This window comes from Cylas formicarius, unplaced genomic scaffold (assembly GCF_029955315.1).
Source record: "Cylas formicarius isolate icCylForm1 unplaced genomic scaffold, icCylForm1.1 PGA_scaffold_4__25_contigs__length_36172078, whole genome shotgun sequence".
In the NCBI taxonomy this organism is placed as follows: Eukaryota; Metazoa; Arthropoda; class Insecta; order Coleoptera; family Brentidae; genus Cylas; species Cylas formicarius.
This window is the reverse complement of record NW_026844334.1, coordinates 1,238,111-1,260,534: the sequence shown is the minus strand read 5'-3', so window position 1 is coordinate 1,260,534 and position 22,424 is coordinate 1,238,111. Positions and strand designations below refer to the sequence as shown.

The 22,424-nt window shown below is 35.3% G+C and overlaps 2 protein-coding genes across 3 annotated transcripts in view; both read left to right on the top strand.

The window, feature by feature from the left end:
* Positions 1 to 88: 88 nt before the first annotated feature.
* LOC132700483 (suppressor of lurcher protein 1) overlaps positions 89 to 22,424 on the top strand; it is a 202,204-nt gene continuing 179,868 nt past the window's right edge. For both annotated transcript variants that reach the window (XM_060667836.1, XM_060667837.1), the window contains exon 1: positions 89 to 258. The gene's annotated coding sequence lies outside the window, so the exon portion shown is untranslated. The remainder of the gene's footprint in view (positions 259 to 22,424) is intronic.
* Positions 14,070 to 22,424, top strand: part of LOC132700488 (NADH dehydrogenase [ubiquinone] 1 beta subcomplex subunit 2, mitochondrial-like) — a 190,286-nt gene continuing 181,931 nt past the window's right edge. The window contains exon 1 of the mRNA XM_060667844.1: positions 14,070 to 14,082. The gene's annotated coding sequence lies outside the window, so the exon portion shown is untranslated. The remainder of the gene's footprint in view (positions 14,083 to 22,424) is intronic.

Below are 22,424 nucleotides of genomic sequence, written 5' to 3'. Positions count from 1 at the left end.
CCGACGTCGCGAAGCGTCCTGCGCACTGGCGTGGCTGCCGCCGGCGCGGGAATCCGGCCGGCGTCGCGACGCCAGTCGAACAGCGTACGCGAGACGCGAGTCCCCACGTGTGTCCCCCTCCCGGCGATTACGCTCGCGAACGTCGGACATCATCCGGTTTTCCCGGGTTTTAACTGATATTTCGAAAGTGTGACGTTGTGATAGTGTTTTGTTGGTTGCATACCCGTTGGGGTCGGCTTTTCACCCTGGTGCACCGCGGTGAGTTTTGGGTAAAAATCGGAATGAAACTGTCAATTTTTTTTGTTTTATTTAAAATACTAAACATAAAAATTTGCGTCAATTTCAAACTTTTACACCCAATGTTTGCCACTTTCTGTGGGAATTCCATTTAACGCTATTGTCAACCTCGTTTGATGCAAAACGACTTTTTTCCTCAACAATTTGTATTTTTATCTCCGTCTTGATTTCACTTATGCAATAAAATACGAGTAGAGTTGGTTACAAAAAAATTTAAAAGAAAATAATTAACATTAAATAAATAAAACTACTACTCGATAATAATCTATAATTTTTAGTTTCTATATTAGTCCAAAATTATTTGTTGAAGTCAGTCCAAGGTCTCGACATTCACCTCATTTAAATAATTTTATACATTCTTGCAGTATGTGGAAAAAAAGGATTTTTTCTTTGCACTTTCAAATCGTGGATACAGTCGACGGAGTCACTTTTCTTTTCTCCCCGTTCTATCTTCCGAATTAAGGCAACTTTAAGAGTGGCATTAGCTTGACTCAAAGTGTTGTCTAATATTATCGTCAGACTATAAGGACTATATTAAATTGTAAATATTACCTTTCATCCCCTCTAACTTTTTCATTTTTTATTAAAAAAAGTCAAATACAAAATGTGTTGATTTTTTGATGTGTTATATTTTTTGGTACACATTGTATATAAACACCTATGTAATAATTAATACACGTGCTAAGTTCTGCGACTTTTGTTTTAAACTTTTTTTCTGAAGTGAAAAATGCAACAATTAGAGCGGGGATTACATTATACATACATGAGCTTGTAGTCAAAAAAACGCAAAAAAATGACACCCTGTACATCGAAACTTCCATTAATGTTAGTGTCTATGCTTCCTATATTTTTAGCTTTTCTTTTATAATAATTAAAACGAATATGAAGACAAATAAATCGAAAACAAATAATTCAAAACATGACATAAGAAGACATCATAAGAACGGTAAAGTATGTAGAAATACGGAGAAAAGTTGAATAAATTGAGATCATAATATATATATATATATATATATATATATATATATATATATATATATATATATATATATATATATATATATATATATATATATATATATATATATATATATATATATATATATATATATATATATATATATATATATATATATATATATATATATATAATAAAAGACAATAATAAATTAATGAAAATAAATAACATGTTAAAGAAAATTAAATAAATATTAATAATTTTAATTTACTTATTTTTTTTTGTCAATTTTTCCTTTACTTTCTGCCTTTATTATGCGTTTGCGTTTATTATTACTATTACTTTTATTATTGTTATATTTAAAGTATAGGCAAATCCAAACCAAAGATAGGAAAGATGAAGAGCTATATTAATTTTTATATTGTTGATATATTTTTATATACATAAAGGTTTTTAAAAGGCTGGGAAATTATGGGACAGGTGAGGAAGAAGCACATTTTTATTACTTAATCAATCAATCTCTTTTTAAAAATTTATTTATGTTTATTTATTTATATTAGAAAATCGCAAATTCTTTTCAACGACAGGTCCCGGTTAAAATTACATGCTAAAGATGTCGTGACACGTGTCGATCGATATGATCGGAACGCTAAATCGGGGCACCAATTTGACATTTTATCTCAAATATTCATTGTTTCGTTTCGATGCACAATCCGGCTGGCGCGATTTTTATATTCCGCGCTTCAGAATAGAAATTGAGAATTTACTCCGACTCGCTAAATAATATATACCGCACGAACGCCCGGATAGAGTGGCGGAATACTTAAGAGTATGATATTGTAACAAATTTTCGAGTCTTTATACGCTTCCCAATTAAAAAATACAAAAGCAGGATTACCAAAGTATTAAACACCAAACTGTCAGCCAAGAATCAGGTCACAGCTATCAATCCCTGGGCTATTCCTGTACTCACGTACACTTTTGGGATATTGAAATGGTCCGAATCGGACCTTAATGAGTTAGGCAGACTAACCCGCCGTCTGATGACAAAATTCCGATGCTTGCACACAAATTCATCGGTATATTTCCAGAAAAAGCGGAGGCAGAGGTCTAGTGAACATCTATAGTCTATGCCGAATGCAAGAAATGCACCTAAGACAACGACTTCAAGACTCGCAGGACCGCTTAATACATTTGATCGCCGATGAGGACAAAGGGTTCACGCCACTTAATTCGCGGCACCGAGAAATCACGTTTGATCTGAACACGAGACAGGAAAACCAAACTTTGTGGAGGCAACAAACTCTACGTGGAAAATTCCCTAAAAGTCTGGATGCAGATCACAATGATAAGGTCGCCTCGATGGCTTGGTTGAACGCTGGATATCTATATCCCGAGACTGAAGGCTTTGTTATGTCTATTCAAGACAGAGTCATGAGAACCCGCAATTATGAAAAACTGCCTCAAACTCAACGTGGAGGACAACTGCAGAAAATGTGGCTCAGTTGGAGAATCGTATCGGAGAGAGCGTATATTTGAACCGTCATCACAAACTTGCTAAAATTATCCACCTCCAACTAGCCTTCTAGAAACATACCAACCGTATTATAAATACCAGCCCTCGGCTGTACTCGAACATGGCAGAGCTGTGCTGTACTGGGATAGACCTATTACAACGGATAGAACAGTGGAGTACAATAAACCCGATATCGTTCTTATAGACAAAGAAAAGAAAAATGCCTTCATAATTGATATCGCTGTTCCACTATCCCTCAATATCTGTAAAACTGAAGCAGAAAAAATACAAAAATACGAAAATACTGAAAAATATTTGTCAGCTCAAAAAAGTGTTTATCTACCCATTTGTAATTTCGGCGGGGGGAATTGTCTCCAAAAACTTCTCCAAAAATTTAAAAGACATCGGACTTCCACCGAACATCGTGGAATACGGACAGAAGGCTGTCATACTGCAGACATGCCACATTGTTCGTAAGTTTCTGAATTGAGTGGGAGGAATTGAACTGTTTTCTCGCCAGCAAGCAAAGCCTCGGGTGAAAACAGGCCAGTGAGAGCTGAGATGTACTCGTATAATAGTAATAATAAGCCCTGGAACCCGAACACTATTATAAATATCTAGGAATATAGATTCCATTAAAACTTGCCTTTTGTCATTTTTTTTTAAATCTAAAACTCATGTGTTGAATACACTTCCATAAGGTAAGTTCTGCCGCATTTAACTCCGGTTTCATCTTTTTCAATTTTCCTAATTAAGATATATAAATTTTACGCCGTATTGTATCTTGATCACTTTCATCTACACTCGAGAAAATGTTAGCATCGTTTCCTTTTTTCCTCGCTGAAATTTGATTATTTACAATTTTCCATACAGTTGATGTGGTCGTTTCTTCTAAAGATACACGATTCAACACACGCTGTATTACACACGAAGAAAGAATGATTACTAATGAACTTAAACTAAGTAGTATACCAAACCAAAGAATATTAAACACAGGTAGGTAATAAATTATTTTCTATTACGGACCACAATTTTACCTGAATTTAAATTCCGAAATTTTAGGTAATAATCTTGTTGAATTCAAAAGTTATTGCTCACTTTCTTATATCTGTGAACAGACCATATATTTCCTGGAGATTTAAATGCTTGAAATTGTTTAACGGTCCATCTGACCCTCTGGGTGTAACCAACAAATGTAAAAACGGGAAATTTTTTTACGGCAAATGGTTCGCCCGCCTCCATTAATACCCCCGTAAAATGGACTTTAATGTGGTTTCCCCCAGCTACGAAATTTCTAGAAACAAGTCCGCTCTTTGGTATTCATTTACATCGTCGGCGATTGAAATAATTTAGTCTCTCCCGCACGTGGCTCTTGTACGTGGGGCGGTCATCGGGAAGGGTCGCCGCGTTTACATTAAAATTTATGTAAAATTCGGGTCCCGGGGTCGGAGGGGTCGCTCACGCAATGTATGTTACGCGTTTCAGGGGGACGAGGGTATCCGTGACACTTGAATTTACTTAAATAATTCACTTAAAAAAGAATTGCACACGCGGGATGGGGGCGGGTGATTTTTTTTGCTGTTGAGCTTCGTGAGTGACTTATAAAAATTATATTCTTACTTTCTTGTTGCTTTCCGACAAGTGAAGAATAGTTAGTAGGAGTCTGTGTTCTGTTTTTTTAAAAGAAAATTTCGCATTCTACTGTAATACTTTTTACACATTTTTTTTTTGATTTTGCTAGTCAGTGTACAAAACCTATTAAAAATCGGTAGGATGAAAATTGTAAAAATGTTTTGGAATATAAATGTTGCTTCAACAACAACCTACTTTTTAATTTTGTTTTGAGTTCGTTTTGATTTTTTTTTAATTAATATTAATACAAACCTGAACCTAACAATTTTTGCAAAAAAAATAATGGTAATTCACACCTTAAAAAGTCAACGTGGGCAGTCAACTCAACTCAACATATCATCAATAGAATTGGCACTTGGTCCCTTAAGTACTACATAATTCGAAAAAAATAACATTTCTGGAGTTTTATCTTTATTTAATTTAAGATAATTTGGGAAATCCCAAATATAGCCACATCACTTCTACTGGATTTCTGAACCTGCAAGTCTTTGGTACTAGAAACCGAAGAAGTGACATTTTCATGGCAAAAACCTTCCAAGGGCGAGGAAGAGCACCAAGAGGAAGAAGAAGATGAAGAAGTTGATCTGGGACCACCACCAACCGTTCAACAAGCCCTATGTACAGTTAAGCTGCTGGAGAAATTTTTTATGTATCACGGGGAAGAGGCCCCTCTCGAAGAAATGGTGAAAATTCAAGCCAAAGTACAATATGCGTATTGGCATACTAAAAAAATTCAAAAGAAAATGAAACATTCAATGTAGTTCTTAAATATTTATATAAAGTGTTTCTAAGTATATATTAAAATATGTATATAAAATAATTAAATATAGCGGAACACATATGAATATTGTTATTTTTCACGTGCCTATAAACTTTTTATATCGAAAAAAAGCAGTCCCTTCAATTTCGCTATATAGAGTTTCGACTGTTACTAAATTTCATCTTCAGTGCTTTAAAGGTTTAATATGTTATGTTGATAATATGTTATTAATTTTCCGTAAGGCCTTACAGAAAATTACAACTTTTATCAAGGGGAACTCCATAAGAGGGAAAGTCTGTAAATTGGAAAATTTTGAACACCCTGTATGGAATAAGAGAAACGTGTTTGTTGTCAGCATATTATTAGGCCTGGAGCGGACCAAAACAGTTCTAACAAGATTGCTTTCGAAAAATCTTCGCCGGACGGGGCGCGAAGCAGCTTCGAATTTTAAAAAAGAAGTCGCTTCGCGTTTCCTTGTCTTAGAGGGACAAATTGTTTTTCAATAGTGCTCCTACGGACCACTATGGAATAAGGCGTCTTTTACTTATCCCCTAAATCCAAAGTCACGACAAACTTTGATTAGTGTAAAAAATTATAAAAGTAATAACGTTTCCCAAGTATCTAGCGCACCCTGTATGATAGGCGGTACCTGAAACTCTCTCTCTAGGCACAATATCCGAGACATTTAAATGTTTTTACCCATAATTGAAAAAACATTCTGCAAATGGAGGTTATATCCCTGCATCTTCCATGTTTCCTGGTGCAAAATTTTTTCCAAAATAGTAAATGGGTCTTTTAAATTTTTGCCTAAATTGAAAAACCCTGTTTATAATCGAAAAAATTTGATTGCACCCAAATTCTGCTGTTTAAATGTGGACACCGATTTTAACTTCTCTGCTCAATTTGAAGTTGATATCTGCAAATTGAGGACACTTACCACATTTCTCATTTAGCACGGAATATCGGGAACACCCTGTACAATAGGTGAAATCCTTAAATACAAAAGTTTTAGTCTATGCGTCTATGCGGGCTATATCGCAATGTAAAAGCGAGTGATATCTGAATCATAGTCTTTCAGTTATAACCAATTTTCTATAATGGGGGGACCCATTTTTCAGTTTTTTTGAATTTGCGGCGCACCCTGTATATTTTTGAAAAATAGTCAAAAAAGTGTATGGAGCCGTATCTTCTGTGTCTTCCGGGTCAAGAATTTATTTGGTCTAGTGAAAGGTTTGCAGACCCGATTTTTATTTTTTTTTTCATTGCCCGAATTTTTCGAAAGTAACTATTTTTCTTTCTAACTTTTCCGTGCGTGCGGACGATATTTTCATCATTTTTTATTTTTTATATATTTTATATATTTTTATTTTTATTTTTTGGCCCACCGAAAAGAACCTATATGTGCCAAGAAATACAGGGTGTACCATTAAATATATAAGGGATTTTCTCTTCGATTTTGTGAAAAATTAACAATAATAATAATAATAATAATAATAAAAATGGAGACCAAAAGTATAAACTAAGCCACCTCTTTTACGTTGACGATCTGAAGCTATATGCGGGATCTGAAAACACACTGAATAGATTAATCCAACTCACACAACAATTCTCAGATGACATCAAAATGAGATTCGGGTTCGATAAGTGTGCCAAACTTATAGCTCATAAAGGTATACCAAAAACTTATGATAAGCTGGAATCTGAAACCGAAATAATGTATCTTAACAACGCGTATTATAAATGTCTAGGATATGAGCAGAACCTAAATATTAATCAGAACAATGCTAAGGCTAATATAGAAACTAAACTGCAAAACATGGTGATAAAAATATTAAAAACGGAATTAAACGGAAAAAACAAAATTAAAGCTGTAAACACATGGGCGGTACCGGTAATCACGTACACGTTTGGTATAATAAAATGGTCTAATACTGACTTGGAGAGGCTGAACAGGAAAATAAGGACCCTCATGACAGAGCATAGAATTCACCATCCTAAGGCATGCACTGAAAGGCTATACTTACCAAGATCGACGGGCGGAAGAGGATGGGCTGACCTCAACATACTGCATAGGCGTCAAGTAAATCAGTTAAAGAAGTTCTTCCACCGTAAAAAAGATACTTCGACGTTGCATAAGCTCGCTTGTCAGTCGGATAGATACTCAGCTGTAGATCTCAGAAAAAATGAAATAAAAGAGATACCAACACTTGATGAGGTAAAAGAGAAGTGGTTGAGTAAGCCCCTTCATGGAAAATATCCAGCTAGTTCAAAAACTGCTGGGAGCGAATCAACAAATTGGTTAGTTAAGGGGCAGCTATTCGCTGAAACTGAAGGATTTATCACAGCTATTCAGGATGGAAGCATAGCGACTAGGAATTATAAAAAGTGTATCCAAAAGATCAGAATAGATGATGATGATGTGTGGACGGGTGCCAGAGACCATCGAACATGTAGTAGCAGGATGTCAAACGCTAGCTCCGTTTGAATACACCAAAAGGCACAATTTAACAGCAAATATTGTACACCAAGAACTAGCAATGCTATGCAACCTAGGAGAGGGAAAATACAGTCCGTATTTTAAATACATACCTGCTCCAGTTCTTGAGAACGAAAATTATCGGCTATACTGGGATACACCTATAGTAACAGATAAACCAATAGCCAGCAATAGACCAGACATTATTCTGCTGGATGAGGCTAATAAAAAGGCGTATTTCATCGACGTCTCACATCCCTCGGACCACAACCTGGAACAGAAAGAGAGAGAAAAAATTAATAAGTATTACGACTTGGCAGAGGAATATAAAAAAATACTCACCCTAAAAGCAGTACATGTTATCCCTGTAATTATGTCGGCCACTGGGCTAGTTACCAAGAAGTTTGCAGGATACCTGGAAAGACTGAATATAACGAATAAGACCATCGTTACAAAAATGCAAAAGTCCGTAATACTTGAAACTTGCAAAATCGTCCGAAAGACCCTGAATATCCCGGAGACATAAACCTTCCCCCCCCCCAACTTTAGTGACTGGTTAATAACCCCACTAAAGCTGCTACCCTAATAAGGAGAGAAAAAAAAATAAAAAAAAAAAAATAATAATAATGGTCACTTGAGGTATCCCATTCAGATTGATTATTTTCCAGTATGACGTTCGCGCTGCAACCATAGCCGTCGCCGATGGGGAAATCGAAAGGGGGGAAGATTAAGCAACCCGAAAAAAATTAACCAGGCGCAATATTTCGACCCGGCGGGGTTGTAAATATACAGGAGACACTTTCATTGTTACTCTCGTCGTCCCGGAGCCGGCGATATATTACGCCGGAAGAATTCCGGTGCGCCGAAGTGACGTGATTTATTATATTTTTCCCACCCGCTTTATTATGTTAGACGCGGGGGATTCATCCCCCCCGCGCCGGTCGGGAATCCCGGTTTTGAAAAGCTCGCGACATCGTGTAGAATCGCTATCGGGGTAAGCGCGTCCAAATCCTCCGGTGAATTTAGCCCGGAGGGCGGCACCGGAAACGTCCCGATTTGCGCGGGCGGAATTTAAAAGACGGAAATTTGGATTTCCTGCTTTTTCGCTTTTTTTCATAAATACGTTTAATTAGACTTCTATTATTTGACGTTTAGTAATTTTATTTCTCTTTTATAATAATAATAATAATAATAAATAATAATAATGCTAAACATAGAAAGAAGACAATCTAATATTATTATTAATAAAATTTATTTTACAATTAAGGCCTAATAACATATACAATACACATGCTTAAATCGTCATGTAGACCTAAACTGCAAAAAGGAGTTGAAAATAGTTCGCAACCGATGGAAGTTTAACCCCCACAAATTATAACAAATATTCATTACATTCACAAAACTCGGAAAGTAACAATTAATTGAAATCTTTTTATTTTAAATTTTCATTTAAGTAGGTTCACTTTGAGTTTATTTCTATATATCGTTTAATTTACGTTTCAATCGAAATCTGGGGTTCATAAAATATTCCGTTTAAATTTGATTTTATTTTCAATTTCAAATAAAACCAGAACTTGTCGGTTCTTTTCTTGCTTTCGTCTTTTTTCAAACGAAATCAACTGAAAGTAATATTAAATAAGTATGTAAAAACTCAAGAAAACAAATTGTATTTGATTCTACGTATTTTATTTTTTATTTCGAAAATAGCAAAATTTTGAGCACAACCGAATTACTGTTTTTATTTTTTTACGATTTCAATTAGAATTCCTTATATATATATATATATATATATATATATATATATATATATATATATATATTAATATATATCTATATATATATATATATATATATATATATATATATATATATATATATATATATATATATATATATATATATATATATATATATATATATATATATATATATATATATATATATATATATATATATATATATATATATATATATATATATATATATATATATATATATATATATATATATATATACAAGTCTTTCCACCATAGACGAACAAGATGCGGAGTTAATTAGGCAAAATGTCGCCAGAGTCTTAAGACAGTCAAAACCACCGCAACCAAACTTAAGCAGAGAAGAAATGCAAGCCTTAAGGAATTATAATGCAAAATTGGAGGATATTTTGAACGACCCAATATACAAACTAGTCACCAGAGATCCCACGACATATTTGGAAAAAACAACTAAGTCCAAAATTCTCGATTCATCAATAAACGAGGATACAAAGAAGAAACTTATTCCGAGGGAAAAATCGAGTCGTTGCCCAAAGTTCTACGGGCTCCCAAAGATCCATAAGGACGGGGTTCCCCTGCGTCCAATCGTAAGCGCCTTTAACTCACCATTATGCAAGCTGGAAAAACATCTGGCCAGTGCACTTCAGCCTATAGTGGAAATGGCAGATTCCTATGTTAAAAACTCAGAACATTTCACTCAGATTTTAGGTTCTCTCAGGATGGACAAGGACGACATTATGGCAAGTTTCGATGTCAAATCCCTCTACCCGAGTATTCCAGTAGAAGAGGCACTCTTGCTTATAGAAGAAAACGAAGATCTTCCGCCATACATAATGGATCTGTCAAGACATTGCCTGAAAAACGCTTACTTTATGCACAACGGGAAAATTTACCGACAAATAGATGGAGCAGCAATGGGATCATCTCTCTCACCTGTGATTGCCAACCTCTTCATGATTTACTTCGAAAAGAAAGCAATAGAGAAGGCAAATCTGAAGCCAAAACTATGGACAAGATACGTTGATGACGTATTTGTTGTATGGCCTTTTGGCAAGGAGGAGCTTTTGAAATTCCTAGATCATCTGAATTCCATTCACCCAAGGATTCAATTTACAATAGAACTTGAAGAGGATAACAGTCTGCCCTTTTTAGAGTGCACATCACAAGGACCGAAGATGGACACTTGGAACACACTGTCTATAGAAAACCAACATACACTAATAGATATCTGAACGCAAAATCTCATCACCACCCATCACAGATACAGGCAGTGGCAAATACATTAATTGCTCGGTCCTTTAGGCTCACAAACGAGAGGAACAGAGATAAAGAACTGAAGAAAATTAGTACCTGTCTTCGACAAAACGGATACCAAAGGCATACCATCAGCAAGGCAATCAGTAAACAACAACAGCCGCAACAGAGAGTGCAGGACGAGACCCAACGAAGATCGATCGCTGTCATGCCATACATCAAGGGGGTTACTGACAAAATCGGCCGAATATTACGGAAACACGACATATCAACGGCATATAAACCAGACCATACCATCGGAGCAATACTAAGAAACCCAAAACAAAAAATTACTCTGGAAAACCAAGGAGTATACAGTGTAGCGTGCGGATCGTGCAGCCTGACGTATGTGGGACAGACCAACAGAAAAATTTCAGCCAGGCTCGAGGAACATCGTTTAGCCATTAGAAACAAACAAACAACATCTGCTTTGTTTCAGCACCAACATCAGACAGGCCATAAAATTGATTTCGGCACTTGCAAACAAATAGCTAATATTCCTGATTTTAGGGCTAGGATTATACGAGAGGCCATCGAAATAGAAAAGTCCCGACATCTCAATACGAGAGACGACGCTCTGCATTTATCCAACACGTGGAGAACGATAATCAAACAGCAGAGCGATGCGCAGCAGCCAACGGGGACATCGCAACTACGATCGGGCGAAATTAACAACGCGACAATTCAGGGGGCGGAGCCACCTCCCCCCACGCACAAGCAGCACCGTTACCATCTCCGGCGCAGAGTATAAATACCGCACGCACCGCCGATAACCTCCCAGTGTTCGAAGTGTTTTCGGAGCGCGAGCATTGAAGATGCCAGTTGAGATTTTGGCGAAACGTCTGCAGGATTCCAGTCGGATTCAGGATTTGCAGGATTCCAGTCGGAGTTCAACGAGCGAACGGATGATATCCCGGAATATAGTGTCATCATATATATATATATATATATATATATATATATATATATATATATATATATATATATATATATATATATATTCTCACGTATTGATTCACGGATGGAAAAATGTGATGACACTATATTCCGGGATATCATCCGTTCGCTCGTTGAACTCCGACTGGAATCCTGCATCCGACTGGAATCCTGCAAATCTTGCATCCGACTGGAATCCTGCAGACGTTTCGCCAAAATCTCACTTGGCATCTTCAATGCTCGCGTTCCGAAAACACTTCGAAGTGTTTTCGGAACGCGAGCATTGAAGATGCCAAGTGAGATTTTGGCGAAACGTCTGCAGGATTCCAGTCGGATGCAAGATTTGCAGGATTCCAGTCGGATGCAGGATTCCAGTCGGAGTTCAACGAGCGAACGGATGATATCCCGGAATATAGTGTCATCATATATATATATATATATATATATATATATATATATATATATATATATATATATATATATATATATATATATATATATATATATATATATATATATATATATATATATATATATATATATATATATATATATATATATATATATATATATATATATATATATATATATATATATATATATATATATATATATATATATATATATATATATATATATATATATATATATATATATATATATATATATATATATATATATATATATATATATATATATATATATATATATATATATATATATATATATATATATATATATATATATATATATATATATATATATATATATATATATATATATATATATATATATATATATATATATATATATATATATATATATATATATATATATATTTGTGTGTGTGAAACAATAATAAATTCATCAGATTCGCTCTATCGCAGAGTTCGCTGATTTTTGTCAAATATTTACGTCGGTGAAACGGTTTTCAGGCGGAATAGAATTTAACTTTTGTCCGACCTTTAAACAAAAAACGCATTTAACGAGATAGATGGCAAAAAGCGGGAACAAAGCGGCTTTCAGGTCGTCCGAATTTTCAAAAGGAAAAAATTGTTGTCGCCCCCCGGCTCGCCTGGTGCCCGGAAAAAGAGGATACGTACCGCCCCGCCCGCCATGTTGTTTCGTTTGTTGATCAACGTTTCGCGTAGGCGAGTCGTAAAAAGCTTTTGGTTAAGTTCCATTTTTTTTGTCGATGCCTGGAACAAAAGCGTTTCGGATGAATATACGTTTTTTTTTTTAAATAAACCATATATATACGGGGGTGTTTTTTAAATATAATAATAAATTTAATCAAGAAACCCCATAAGCCAAAAACAATTATATACCGGCTGTCCCAGTAACCAGTAACGGATAGCGCCAGAAGGCGTGATTGTCATTTGTTTGAAATACTACGAGGATGTCGAACTTCCATTGTCTTTATTTTTAACTTACACAACGTTTCGGACAGTTGTATCACTACCCGTTATCAAGTTCAATGAAATAACTACCACAATATCAATAAACAATTAAAATTCCTATTCTTTTAAGTTAAAATATAAATTATTTTTATTTTATTTTAAACATATTTTAAAATGAAGTTCTCTACTATATATAAACCTTATGAATAACAACTAAATTGCTTATTTTTAATATTACTATGCAGCAACATGTAAATATTGAAAAAATAAAATTAGTAATTCGGTTGTACTCAAAATTTTGCTATTTTCTAAATAAAAAGTAAAATATGTAGAATAAAATACTTTTTTTTTTCTTGAGTCTTTTACATACTTATTTGATATTAGTTTAGAACCGACAAATTCTGGTTTCATTTGAAATTGAAAATAAATCAATCAAATCAGTCCTTTTAGTAGTTCTACTGAATCAGTGTCTACCACCTTCAAGCAAAAGTGTGACTTAGAGTGAACGCTGTTTTAAAACTGACACAAATTCGAATCTTTTTTGTTACAAGCTTTTTACTCCATCTATTTGTGTAAATGAAGATGGTGGTCGAGTTTTCTGCCGCCAGATGGCGTTTTCTAACATAGAGCCACAAAAACAAAGATTTTTTTAAAAATAAATTAAATCCGACTATATGTTTTTTTTTTAACTCTCTAGAGAGCCCGACAACCCAGTGAAACCCGCATTTCAATATCTTCATCCTACCCTAAAATATGAATAAGATAAATTGATACTCAAAAGATGTTGAATTTTGGTAAGTATCTCAAATCTACGAGTTGTCGATGTTTTTTTACAATACCACAGACATTATTACTACATTGTCTGTTTTCAATTATTAGGTATTTTCACTTTTTAGTTTTAGTAGCTCTTCAATATAGTTAAGGACTAAGTTTATTAATTACAGACGTAACAAGTAAGTAGAAAACCATAAAAGAAATAAAGCATCTTCTTCAACTGCCATAATAAATTGATGATGATGTTATGCTAAAAATCGCACCAGTGTACAACAACGGCGATCCAGACACCACAAACCACCGCGGTCCAATTTCTCCTATTTCGAATATGGCCAAGATCATTGAAAACGTTCTTGGGAATCGGCTATCTAGCTTTTTAAAAAAATTATTTGCGTTCTCTGACAAACAAAAAAAAAACTGAAAGTAAGTTAACCATTTCGTTTAACTTTAGATATTTTGTTTCTAAAATTGAACTGAGCTGGCTTTCACTCGACGAAAATCCATATAACAATATAAATAAGAACAAAAAGTTCAGATTTTCACGAAATTATATATATTCACATGATAATTGTTTCGATAACACCGTGTCTTTATCAAATGTAAAACATAAACTTAACTTAAAACTTAAACTGAAGTTGAATTTCTGGAAAAAGGTATCTCAATTAATAGATAACAAGAAACACCAAGAAATTTCTCAAATGTCACTAGTAAAATCAATCAAAAACAAAGCTTCTGAAAATAACATCATATTTACACGTGCAGACAAAGGGAAGACAGTCATAGCTATCGATCTCCCAGAATATATTTCAAAAACCAACAATTTTCTTAAATCAGAACTTTTACAATGTATCAAACAGGATCCTACCGAGTTATATCAAAGACAAGTAAAAGAAGTAATTACTAACTCTACACTATTTATTGACAAAGACAAGTATTTTTTAACAATTATGAATCCACAAGCGCCGAAATTATATTCTTTAGTTAAATAACAAAAACAAGATGTACCCATTGGACAAGTCGTGTCTTATGTAACAGTTCAATCAGTTAAACTCGCAACAAAATTAGTAAATATTTTAAAGTTCCACACAGATTTTAAACCGAATTTTTTTTAAAAACACTAAAATGAAATGTCCAAAATCTCAAAAATCAGGTGTCTACAGGTTGAAATGCGGATCTTGACTTAAAATTTATATTGGACAAACAGGTATATCCTTCAAGAACCGCATTAACGAACATAAAATTGCGTTCCAAAACCATAGTTTATTTTGCTTCACACTTAAACACAGAAAAAAAAAAACATTTTTGACGAAAGAATTGGAAAATTAAATTTATTGGAAGCCATGGAGATTAACGAAATGAGACATTCAAATGTATTGCTTAACGATCAATTAGATTTAAATACCTCTTCTTTATTGAACTTAAATTCTCACAACAACATTAATTAAGGTTTTATGGTCATTTTTCGGTATGTATAGCAGCAGGTAGTTTGTAGATATTACATTTGATAAAGACACGGTGTTGTCGAAACAATTGTCATGTCATAATATATAATTTCGTGAAAAATCTGTACTTTTAGTTCTTATTTATTTTATTTTGTTTCTACACGATGTATCAAATAATAAAACAAATTGCCTAATATTTTCATCATAATTTTAAAATTAACACAAGAAGAATCGTTTATTATATATATATATATATATATATATATATATATATATATATATATATATATATATATATATATATATATATATATATATATATATATATATATATATATATATATATTCTCACGTATTGATTCACGGATGGAAAAATGTGATGACACTATATTCCGGACATTTCATCCGTTCGCTCGTTGAACTCCGACTGGAATCCTGCAAATCCTGCATCCGACTGGAATCCTGCAGACGGTTCAGTGTTCGAAGTGTTTTCGGAGCGCGAGCATTGAAGATGCCAAGTGAGATTTTGGCCAAACGTCTGCAGGATTCCAGTCGGATGCAGGATTTGCAGGATTCCAGTCGGATGCAGGATTCCAGTCGGATGCAGGATTCCAGTCGGAGTTCAACGAGCGAACAGATGATATCCCGGAATATAGTGTCATCATATATATATATATATATATATATATATATATATATATATATATATATATATATATATCATCTGAATTCCATTCACCCAAGGATTCAATTTACAATAGAACTTGAAGAGGATAACAGTCTGCCCTTTTTAGATGTGCACATCACAAGGACCGAAGATGGACACTTGGAACACACTGTCTATAGAAAACCAACACACACTAATAGATATCTGAACGCTAAATCTCATCACCACCCATCACAGATACAGGCAGTGGCAAATACATTAATTGCTCGGTCCTTCAGGCTCACAAACGAGAGAAACAGAGATAAAGAACTGAAGAAAATTAGTACCTGTCTTCAACAAAACGGATACCAAAGGCGCACCATCAGCAAGGCAATCAGTAAACAACAACAGCCGCAGCAGAGAGTGCAGGACGAGACCCAACGAAGATCGATCGCTGTCCTGCCATACATCAAGGGGGTTACTGACAAAATCGGCCGAATATTACGGAAACACGACATATCAACGGCATACAGGCCTGACCACACCATCGGAGCAATACTAAGAAACCCAAAACAAAAAATTACTCTGGAAAACCAAGGAGTATACAGTGTAGCATGCGGATCGTGCAGCCTGACGTATGTGGGACAGACCAACAGAAGAATTTCAGCCAGGCTCGAGGAACATCGTTTAGCCATAAGAAACAAACAAACAACATCTGCTTTGTTTCAGCACCAACATCAGACAGGCCATAAAATTGATTTCGACACTTGCAAACAAATAGCTAATATTCCTGATTTTAGGACTAGGATTATACGAGAGGCCATCGAAATAGAAAAGTCCGGACACCTCAATACGAGAGACGACGCTCTGCATTTATCCAACACGTGGAGAACGATAATCAAACAGCAGAGCGATGCGCAGCAGCCAACGGGGACATCGCAACTACGATCGGGCGAAATTAACAACGCGACAATTCAGGGGGCGGAGCCACCTCCCCCCACGCACAAGCAGCACCGTTACCATCTCCGGCGCAGAGTATAAATACCGCACGTACCGCCGATAACCTCCCAGTGTTCGAAGTGTTTTCGGAGCGCGAGCATTGAAGATGCCAAGTGAGATTTTGGCGAAACGTCTGCAGGATTCCAGTCGGATGCAAGATTTGCAGGATTCCAGTCGGAGTTCAACGAGCGAACGGATGATATTCCGGAATATAGTGTCATCACATTTTTCCATCCGTGAATCAATACGTGAGAATATATATATATATATATATATATATATATATATATATATATATATATATATATATATATATATATATATATATATATATATATATATATATATATATATATATATATATATATATATATATATATATATATATATATATATATATATATATATATATATATATATATATATATATATATATATATATATATATATATATATATATAGCAATTAAGTGTACAATTTCAAATTTGTTTTAATCTTTTTCGTAGAAAATATAGTTTGAAGGCACCATTTCACTCTCTAATTTTTTTCAATTTTATGGATATAAAAGGTATAAACCTAAAGTAACTCTCAAGACAGATTCTTAAGCTGCCATCGAACCTTCACTTCCGCGCCGTCGTTCCTACGAAAACAAAAACGGCCGAACTCAAAGCGTCTCGAACCGATGTAAGGGCGAAAACCGATACCATTTGAACCGCATTTGTCTAAGACCGATAACAAATCCGCGAGAATTTCCAAATCTATCGCCCATAACGGCCAGCGATATTTTTCCCCCCAAGACAAACGGCGAAAGTGTTTACCTTTGATTCTATTAACATTACTCAACAAAGACCGATGGCGTTCCTTCTCGACGGGGTTAAAGATTTGCCGGGGAATAACATTGCTTAAGCGACGGAAATCGAAATTTGTAAGAATTCGTCCTTTCTTATACTTAGTGGTGTTTAATTACGCTATACATTACCGAAATATAGTATGGTAAGTAGGTAAAGTGTCGATAACGCATTGTTCTTTAGGTATTACCTCGTACGTTTATTTCATAGTTTTTTCAGCTGTCGTTAAAGTAAGCTCCTGTTTTAACTTCAATAATTGTTAGTTTATGTTGAGTAGAATCCTTTAAAATATGGTCTTTACGTAGTCTAATAAATAAAAATATCACTGGAACTGCGATATAAAAATCTTATTTTGTTGTTACGTCAGTTATGAGGTACTGTTTTTTCTATATTTAAGTACACTTTGTAAATATATTACACTACTTGTGTGTAATGCAAATTTATCGTTAGTTCCTTTCATTATTGCGATTTGCTGAATATTGTTTGGTTGCGACGACGTCATTGCCCCCCATAAGCATATAATTAAGCATAATTTTTAACATGCTCAGTAATTATACAAAACTACCAACAGTTTCAGTATTTCCCGATAATTTCTAGATGTAGGGCTATTATGCAAAATCACTAACAGTTTCAGTAACTACGCACAATTCCTAAAATGCTCAGTCATTACACAAAATCACCAACAGTTTCAGTAATTCCCCATAATTCCTAAAATGCTCAGTTATTATGCAAAACCACTGACACTCTCAGAAACTACGGTCAATTCTTAATATTCTCGATCATTTATTATCCATAATAAACGGTTTCGAATATAACGAAAACATATACGTAAAACAACGACACACGTCACTGCTTCGGTGCAGCGACGCCACGTTGATCTGTAATCCACGGTCTGGATCGCTTGTTTCGAGAGCTTTAGCCGTGTTACACCGATTGACAGCGGCTCGATTCTGCCCGCATAAAAAAAAACATCGTCGCCGGGGATGAAAAGCTCCACCGTCACGGGGAAAATAAATTACTGGCAATTCGGAGGTGGGAAACAGATCCCCCTGCATCCCAGGTTCGAACGACTACAAAAAGCTGGCGTGAGCTTGTAAAGTTCGATCGTTGACGTCGCAAAATGCCTTGGCGGCTTATCAAAGAGATAACAGCCCTTCGGTAATGAAACAATAGGCCGGGACAGTCAAAAGTTTTTCTTATTTTTTCCGTCCTTCCTCCTATATCATTATTTTCTCTTTTGTGTAAGTGACACCTCTTCTGTTTTAGACAGTGCTCCGAAGAAGCCAGCAATTTTTTTGACAAAACCCCTTCTACATTTCATTCATGCTTTCTCTATTAAAGTACTTGCCTCATATCCCGTTTTGTATTGTACATCCTCAGTTCAGAATTCATCCACCAGCTCATTTCAGTCGTTCTATTAAATGCACATCCATTTTTTTCCTAGTACCTTTTCCTTTGATGCTATTATTTCTTACTTTTTTTCTTCATCCAGCTCTTTTTATCGCAATTCACTCTTCACCATGGGGCGTAAACGATCCCCTTAATGACTTGGAAACCTTTTTCCACTTAGAGAAAGATTGACGAGTGTTTGATTTTGGCCACAACTTTGGCTTTCGGAAATAACTGGGAGAAATACCCACTTCCCAAAACTGGAAAGTCTATATGTGGGACTTTAAAAATCGTCGTATTATTTTTCGTTCATAACTTTACAGGTTACGACGGTCACTTTATGTTGATGTTTAGGTATATATGAGAGAAGTATTATTATTTTCATGCTTTGGCAACTAAGAACAAATTGGCCACCTGCAATGACAACCTTTTTACAGATTTTACCAATTTTGTCACCTCTGTGCACAGTACACTGATTTATCGGATCACACTTTCTAGATTATTTCTCTGTAAAATATCGAAAAAATATTAAAAAGGGTGGATGGATAACACAAAAACCAAGGAATTATCAAAAATGGTACGAGCATAGCAGGAAGGATGAAAATGCCAACATATATCGAAAAAAATATTTACAAGTGCGGAGGTACTATCGCTAACAATTGAGAATGAAAAAAAAAAGAGTTATGACGATAAAGAAATAGAAGAAAAATTACAAGAAACAGTATTTCTGTTGATGCGTAGAAGCTGGTATACCACGGACTTCAGCAATGTCTTAAGTTTTAATTTCCTCGGGACAAGCATACGACGTACATCAAGTTTTCGTCTTGCAAAAAAGAGTGATCAGAGCCTTAGCAGGGGTATCCAGCAAGTCATGCAGAGAACTTCTTGGTTCCTTACAAATTGTTACAGAGGCATGAGATTCACAGTCACAATTCTCGAAGCAAAAATGAAATTGATCCACATTCATTACAATGTAATATCTTTTTTCTACTCCCGTCTGTAAGATACCTAGTTTCAGTTTTCTTTCCCATGAATCCGAGCCACTTCGGACATTTTCGGGATTTTACGGCACGCATTTTGGAGCAATCGGATGTTTTCGGACATATTTCCCACGCTTTGACTTTTGACGTTCGTGTTGTTTTGCGAAAATGTACCCAAAAACTAAAGGTCGTAGAAAAAGTATAGTATGCAACACGTTCGGTAAACTTTTTAACTCACTCGTTTATTAAACCTTCGCTCTGCTCGTGTCAAATAAACTCGTGAGTCAAATGCCGCTTACCGCACTTGTTGCGTAATATACTATATATTTTATATATTTGACCAGGTCATCTGTTATGCCATTTCTTCTTAGTTTTTTCCTTCATCTAGCTCTTTTTATACCTATCACTGTTCACAAGCCATTTTTGTGTAGATCTTGCCGCCACGTGCCTTCTCCATGTCGCGTAAATAATGACGTTAATGACGGGGAAACCTTTTTCCACGGAGGGAAAGATCGACGAGGGTTTGATTTAGGCCACGATCTTGTCTGGCGGAAACGACGGGGAGAATACGCACCCCCAAAACGAAGTGGCCAGAAGGCCGGGTCTATATGGGGGAGCTTAAAAATAGTCGTATTATTTTCGTTCATAACTTTGCAGGTTACGACGGTCAATTTCTTTTGGATTTTCGGTATGTATCTACAAGTGAGAAGTATTCATTTCTTTCATACTTTCCCAAACAAAGTACTGAAGGATACTTTTCGATGTTAGAATCTTGCGTTATATGGTGTTCCTCTTGTTTTCCCTACAATTTTTTGTTTTTGTTGTTACGTTCCAATTTCGACCTTAGGTCATATTTACAGTAAAGTAAAGAATTACCTGTGTATTTGGGTTTTATTAAATAAATCACGCTTCTCATGCTAATTCCATTATAGTGAGTTTGCTACTTTCCATCAAATTGATCTTACTTTATGTTTCCGGTTGCTTTCTTCTGTCTCTCCGGGGAGATAAATCAGTAGTTACTTACAGATACTGCCTTTTGCTAGTGATTTTACCTTGCGAACCTTTGCCTCTGTGTTCGGATGTATAACTATGTTATGGCATAGAGGCAGGATATCGAAGAGACTCCTTCGAGCTGTAATGAAATACGGTAGAATCAACAATTATTCTTGAAGCTTCACTGGCAGTTAAAATCAAAATTAAATTAAATTAAATTAAGTAAATAACATTGAATAAGATTGATCTGCTTGAGAGGTTATTTATTCATACGTCGCTAAGCCGGTGTGTGATCTTCTTCGTTGGTTACCGCTACGTCTAGCAGCTCATAATATAATATTTCTTTGCATTCCCTGTTTTCTACTAATAGTTACATTCCACTCACATGGCAAGGTGCGCAACTAATAACAGCGATCCATGGTACCACCCGATAAGATACTTTGGTGACTGAAAGAATTCCAGTACCTACTGGCTTTGCTTTTTACAAATCTTTTGGATTCCTCCTGCGTCAGTTTTTGCTTAGTCGAAATTGCTAACGTTTCGCTAATCATCGCGAGGTTTTCCGGCTTCACTTTTCGGTTGGTCGAGATTTTACCTATTTTGGGGATTTGGAACCTGTATGCTGCTGTTTAATTTGATCGTAGTGCCTTATCTTGCGTTTTGGGTTTGCTTTACCTTTCCTCTCGGCACTACAACCTCCCGTAAGGGGATATTCAGCCCGACAACGATTGAAGTCAAAAAATTCCACTTCGACAAGCCACCAAACATTGATTCGGTTTCTTGGTTAGTCGGATGTAGGCTCCGTAATCCTAACGTACGAGACGAGTAGAAAAACCAGAACTTGTATAACGGGTTTTTCTAAGATAGGGTTTTATATCGCGAGACAGATCAGTAGGAATTCGTAGTACTCCGTAACCGACCTGTCGCTGACCGAGACTCTTCTGGACACTCGAGTATTTTTTCCGAGGTCGTCTCGTCCGAATTATTAAAGACGACCCTGTTACTGACCGCTTACATCAGCAGTGCAGTCTACCATCCAGGTTTGATGGTCTCACAACTCTCACCGTCTTTGAGTTTCCCTTTTTATTATTATTATTATTAGTATTGAAATTTAGTAAAGATATTTTTTTCTCTTTCTTAATTTATTTGCGTACGTCAATTCTATCCCTGGATAATATTATTGACTTTAATGTACAAGTGTAAGCCGACATGATCACGACGCTACGGGGGTAGTTTAGTAGATTTTTTATCCTCAGTGGTTTAGTACCAACAATTTAATTACGTACAACTCATTAAATAATTCTTCTTTT